General features: G+C 34.3%; 1 pseudogene across 1 annotated transcript; it reads left to right on the top strand.

Annotated features, from left to right (window-relative positions):
- The first annotated feature begins 3,427 nt into the window (after positions 1-3,427).
- LOC143588695 (epoxide hydrolase 2 pseudogene) lies at positions 3,428-5,250 on the top strand (annotated as a pseudogene). Its single transcript, XR_013145153.1, has 3 exons — positions 3,428-3,931; positions 4,388-4,628; positions 4,989-5,250. The product of XR_013145153.1 is annotated as an epoxide hydrolase 2 pseudogene (transcript).
- Positions 5,251-6,722: the final 1,472 nt, after the last annotated feature.

Below are 6,722 nucleotides of genomic sequence, written 5' to 3'. Positions count from 1 at the left end.
GATATTCTCCATTCAGCTCAAATAGAAACTTCCCTCAACGGAACTTTGAGCAGCCGAGGAGTTGGATACCGTTTAATAGATTTGATCAACCCAAGACCAACAGGTCTTGGGTCCCTCCTTTTTAATTTGTTTCTTTAATTTTGCAGGAACAGTCGAACAGGGCTGTGAACAACATGTGGGTTGTCGACACTGGCTGTTCTCGGCACATGATTAGTAACAAGAAATTGTTACGTGATTGGAAAGCTGTTCAAGGAGGAAGGGTTAGTTTTGCAGGAGAAAGTGGAGGAAGAATTACTGGTATTGGGACTGTTACTAATGGAATAATCAAGTTGGAGAAAGTAAATTTTGTGGAAGAGCTAAAGCACAATCTTTTGAGTGTCTCTTAGATTTGTGAGAAAGAATATACCGTTGATTTTACAAAAAATAAGGCACTCGTGCTTTATCCTGGTTTCAAGATTCTGGAAACCTGGATTGTGATGAAGGCTCCAAGAGAAAAGAACACATATGTAATGGACATGCGGTCAACCAAGATGGCGACGTAAGAGTCGTGTCTTCTGTCAAAAGCTACAGGGTCTGAGTCAGAGCTGTGGCATCGAAGAATGGGTCATATTCATCTTCGTAAGATGAACTACATTGTCAAGAATGGGCTAGTACTTCGGGTTCACCTAAAGAACTTCAACTTTGAAGACCAATGTTTATCATGCAAGAAAGGAAAACAACACAAGAAGCCACATCACTCCAAGAAAGTTAACTCCATTGTCAGCACTTTAGATTTGCTCCACATGGATCTTTTTGGTCCCGTAAATGTCAAGAGTATAGGAGGAAATTGTTTGGTAGTAACTGACGACTACTTGCGGTACTCATGGGTTTATTTTCTGAAGGCAAAATATGAAACAGTTTAGTTGGTAATTAACTTGATTACCAAAGTGGAAAATATTGTTGGGAGAAAAGTAAAGTTTATTAGAAGTGACAATGGAATGGAGTTCAAGAACTAGCAAATGGAGATGTTTTATTTGCAGAAAGGGATAGAACATCAGTATAGCGCACCATATACTCCGCAACAAAATGGAGTAGCTGAAAGAAAGAACAGAACTCTAATCGAAGGCGCCAGGACTATGCTGGCAGACGCTAAACTTCCCGTGGTGTTCTGGGCTGAGGCTGTTGCTATGGCCTGTTATATCCTTAATCGTGTTTTAATTGTTAAAACACAAAAGTATCAATAACTGAATATGATTCAGTCATAAGTAATGAAATCTTCCTCCGAGTCCACATCATCCAAGGAATCGTTAGTTGACGAAAGAGCGAGAACGTGACTATTCTAGGGCTTGGATAAAAAACCGATTATAAACAAATAATGGATCATATTTGAAGTTTGGGCGATTACAAGCTTTTCTTAATTTAGTTTAAATATTCCAACCTTAAAATCGATGGTATGATCGCTATCTAGAAATAAAAATCGGTCAAATAGCGGCCAATAGGGCCGCTAATTGCAGTTCTTCTATTTTGGACGGCTATTGGCACCGCCATTTTGCCTTTCCGTTAACCGCTATCCCACCGCTAATATTTATAAGAAGGTAAAAATAAAATAATAAATATGATACTAGATTAGAGAGAACAAAAATTACTATTGGAGTATTCTCAAACTATTTTTCAGCCTCATTTTTATAATTACACTATCAAATACTACATTTCTCACTCATGTTCAATTAAAAAATATTATTTTAAACCTTCATCAGTACAGTTTTCTCTCTGCTCTACTCACAACCAATTCAACAATATGAAAAAAAATAAATAGGGACAACCAAAGTTCCCTAGATTTACAAAATTCACTGTTTGGTCTCTCTCCACCCTATAATTTACACTCACAGGCACTCAAAACCCCACCCAATAATTTACAAACTCTCCTCACGTAAATATAGGGGATGGATTGGGAATGCTCTTAGGGATCTAAATATGACACTAGATTAGAGAGATAACAGAATATGTGTACATTTAAATTATGCAAATAATAATTATAAATTTATATATGTATTTTAGTGTATTCATATTTAATCAATCAAAAAATGTGTGTGAAGTTTTTTATAATATATGAAGTGGTTTAGGGTATTGTGAGTGAAGGAAAGAGAAATACAGTGATTTTTTTGTATATTTGAAGAGTTATTGTTCACACCAATATTTTTGATAACTTGGGGATATTTGTAATATTTTGACGTACGATGTCTAATTATGAAATTAAATGAATAGTTTTTCTCTATGATGGTGTATTTAATATAAAAATTAGTAATTATGCATAAAAAAATTAAATTAAACTTATACGATGACACACATAAGTGTTGGTCGTAAACTGATGTCATAAATGCAATTAATGAAAGCGTGTCATACATGCATGTCATAAATGTGTGTAACAAATGCGTGTCATTAAATATGACACACGGGTGCATGTCATTTTTCGTTTATGACTGAGTCATTAACTACACGCATTTTCATGTCATCTGTACCATTTAATGACACTCAATGCGTGTCGTGAAAATCATTTTTTCCAGTAGTGCATATAATTTTTTAATATATTTTGAAAGTGGTTGTAAGTGAAGGAAATATAAATGGTAATGATAAAGATATAATAAATATTATTTAATTGAAGGGATAGAGAAAATATATTTAGTGTAATTTTGGATTTAAAGATAAGGGATTGGATGCAAATGCTCTTATCTTATATATAAATGAAATGTTTAAGAGCTCTATGTTTGTTTCACGCATCCTCTCAAGCCATCATATTGTTTTATTTGAAAATAGAGTCTTCTCATGCATTTAATCCGAATTCACGGGTATGAGTCTCACCAAACCTAGATAGCCCTTAAATGGGTTATTAGATCTCATTAAATTAAAAATTAATCTCATAAAATATTTGATATAATAACCCTATAAAATAGGGATATACTAAATATTAATATCCGATTTTATTTTAAAAAAATATTATATGTTATTAACAAACAACTTTATAGTAAAAAGAAATAAACGATTCATGGGTCTTATCAAACCCCAGATAGCTTTTAAACTAAGTTATAAAATCTCATTTATTTATGAAACTCATTTATTTATGAAACTCATTTATTATTAAACCTTAAGTATATTATATATTAACTCTCTTACAATAAGAAAAGTAAAATAAAAGATATATATATAAATATTTGAAACGAATCCGTATTAAACCTAGTATATGTATGTATGAATATGATTGATTTAAAAGACATTTAATAGTGTTTACGTGCTTAGTGATTTTGGCATCTTTGCATCCTCATCCTCATCTAAAAAGCGGACAGCAACCACACAAATTTTGACATTTCACTCATTATAAATTCACATGGGCAATCTTCTCACACACTTCTTCACAAACAAACCACACAACACACACTCAAACACAAACACAAACACAAACACAAATTACACAAACATGGATAAGATCCAACACAAGTCAATACCGGTCAACGGCATAAACATGCACGTAGCCGAGCTTGGCCAAGGCCCCACCATTCTCCTCGTCCACGGCTTCCCAGAGCTTTGGTACACATGGCGCCACCAGATTGTGTTCCTTGCATCGCAAGGCTACCGTGCTGTGGCCCCTGATCTCCGTGGCTATGGTGACACAACCGGTGCTCCAACCACTGACCCTAGTAAGTTCACTAGCCTTCATGTGGTTGGAGACCTGGTGGCGCTCATAGACGCGGTAAAGGCACCCGGTGAGGAGAAGGTGTTTGTGGTCGGGCATGACTGGGGTGCATTTATGTGTTGGGCTTTGAGTCTTTATCGGCCAGATAAAGTTAAAGCCTTGGTGAATTTGAGTGTTCCTTTTAGTCCAAGGAAGCCTAATTTCAAGCCTGTTGATGCTCTTCGTGCTCTTTATGGAAACGATTACTACATGATCAGATTTCAGGTTCTTAGTTTTCTACTTCAAATATAGTCTATATATATATATATATGCCATCAAATGTTCTTTTTCTATATCACTAAATTAGGGGCAAATTCATTTCAATAAACTGATCAATAATACACTTAATTTAACATAGTGTAAAGAAGATAATTGGGAAAAAGAAAGTGTATATTGCAATCTCTTGATTAATCACTTTTAAAGAACTATGTATATGTATATTATACGGTTCTTCTTGCGCTATTCAAAGTATTCTTTAATTATTTCACTCATGGAACCGGAATGTGGGAAATTACTCTTGTGAAAGATTTAGCTTTTCATGTATTGATTACTCATGATTCACCTTTTTAAATGTATAGGTATAATAATATTTATCTTAATATTTAAAACTAAATATATAATACGAACTTAAAAGTTAGATAGACGATTTAAATAGTGTTAACATCTCAAAGATAATTTCAGGAACCGGGAGAAATTGAAGGTGAATTCACGGAATGCGGTACAGAAAGAATTTTAAACGATTTCTTCAATTATCGAACACCTGGGCCGCTTCTTCTACCAAAGGTATCGGATTTGGAACCTCCCAGGATGACGCTCTAATCTTGCCGTCGTGGCTGTCAAAAGAAGATCTTGCATATTACACCAGCATATTCGAGAAAACGGGCTTCACTGGAGGTTTAAACTACTATCGAGCAATAAACTTGTAAGTTAACCAAAACTTAGTTAATATAACATCCAGCCTCTTATACCAACCATCTGTTTCACTTATAAAGAGGTGAAATTTGCTTTTTTGACTTACCGGGTGGACACTTTCTAAGAGGTCACATATCCTTGTATATTGATCACTCCCCCTCGAGCACATTCAATTGTGGAGTATCATTTATTATCTCATCCACAATCAATATATCTAAATGCATTGGTGATATTTAAGGTCCGGTGCTTTTTTTTGTAAACCCATCCTCTCTCTTGTCCACCAAGGATATGAGAATATTTGTCTAAAATGTTATGGTTAATGTAGCAAGAAATGAATCAATAAGAAACTATATTGAGTATAAATTTTCAGAAACTGGGAATTGACTGCGCCGTGGACGGGAGCACAAGTGAAAGTTCCGGTTAAGTTCATCGTGGGCGATGTTGATTTAACCTACAACACGATGGGAGCTAAAGATTACATAGAAAAAGGCGGATTCAAGAAAGATGTGCCTCTTTTAGACGATGTGATCATACTTAAAGGTGTAGGCCATTTTATTCAAGAAGAAAAGCCTGATGAGATCAACCAATACATCCACCAGTTATTTGAAAAGTTTAGGACTGATCATCCATGAAGATGTTACACCTATGATTATGACTTTGTTCTCGCATGAAGACTGTTAATGGTTTGGTGACTGTCAATGGTTTGGTGAGTGAATAGACATATTCTGTTTGATGGGTATTTGTTAAGGTAGAAAAACAAATAATTTAACAGCTGTTAACTTGATGAGGGGGATTTTGATAAAGAATTTGAGATGTACTTAAAATATTACCATTCATCCAAACCATCACAATGGAGTAACACCGTGCAAACTTGACACAAAATAATATGATCGACAATCCATATCGTGATCAATGTTTGGTTCCATAAGGATTTGAAGTAATCTTGATCAGAGTAGTCAGTGCGTGGTTGTGTTGATCGCCAAACCAATTGGCAATCCGTATTTGTTCTTTGCCAACTCATGATTTATTACATGTTTTTGTAAAATTTTTAAAAATTAAAACTGATTGCCAATGGTTTAGGTATGTCACATCACTATTGCTTATGAAGATACTTTTGCTTTTGGTGTGATACGACAATGATTGATTGTCCAACCATTTGTCGTTGAGTTTTACCTGTCTAAAATCTTGCTTAACACGTGGTAAATAGGGACTTGTCAGGAATAAAAATTGATCGCCAAATAGTGATTACTATAACCTCATACTACTCTCATCAAGTATACGAAACACCTACATGGAACCAAATGGATTCACCATCTTCCTAATTGTGTCAAGTTTACATGGCTTTACTCCTTTCCTTTGCAATGGTTTGGGTGATGCGGTACCCACTTATAAAAAAATTTCATAGTTATACTGAGTTTAGACTTGAAAACCTAAATGGACCTGAAAAATTGGTGTGTATATAGATTATCTCTATGGTACTTTTACTGTCTTTCTGCATGTCTTTGAACAAATACAAACAAATTAAAATATTTTTATTGTCAATGACAATAACAAGTTTAGCTTAAATGCGTATCCGGGAATGCTAGATTTAACTCCAGTTCCTACAACAACTTGAACAATAAAATAAACTAAAACAGCAAAACCAGTCTAGATATAAAAATTATAAATGAAATAAATTAAGTAAAGATTCGATTTTGGTAAATCCGTTTGACTTATTGCGTGATTGGTGAAAGGTATAGAAAATATGAAACCCTTGAATTGGGTGTTTCTTTCCAGTTTCCACTGATTGGCCCAAGGACCATGTACTACTCTTATGTGGGCTACCTTTTTTTTATCCAACAAAAAAACAAGCCCAATAAGAATAATCAAGCTCAACGAAATTTAATGATATTCCATTTACTTTTTCTTCATCAAAATCAAATCAAACTTAACTAATTTAATTGAAACACCACATCTGATTTAATTTCTAAAACTTTTGTGTTCTTCTTGAGAGAGAGATGTCATTCTAGTTCAACCTTCTCTATAAAAGCAATCAATTTTACACACACATTGATGCAATATTAACCTAATTAGTATTCAATAACGTGTATATAAACGCACCTCT

Source organism: Bidens hawaiensis, unplaced genomic scaffold (assembly GCF_021521415.1).
Source record: "Bidens hawaiensis isolate Kalapana, Puna unplaced genomic scaffold, B.hawaiensis_p1.1 tig00036714_1, whole genome shotgun sequence".
NCBI classification, from domain to species: Eukaryota; Viridiplantae; Streptophyta; class Magnoliopsida; order Asterales; family Asteraceae; genus Bidens; species Bidens hawaiensis.
The sequence above is the reverse complement of the archived record's forward strand: the minus strand, read 5'-3'. Positions and strand labels throughout refer to the sequence as shown.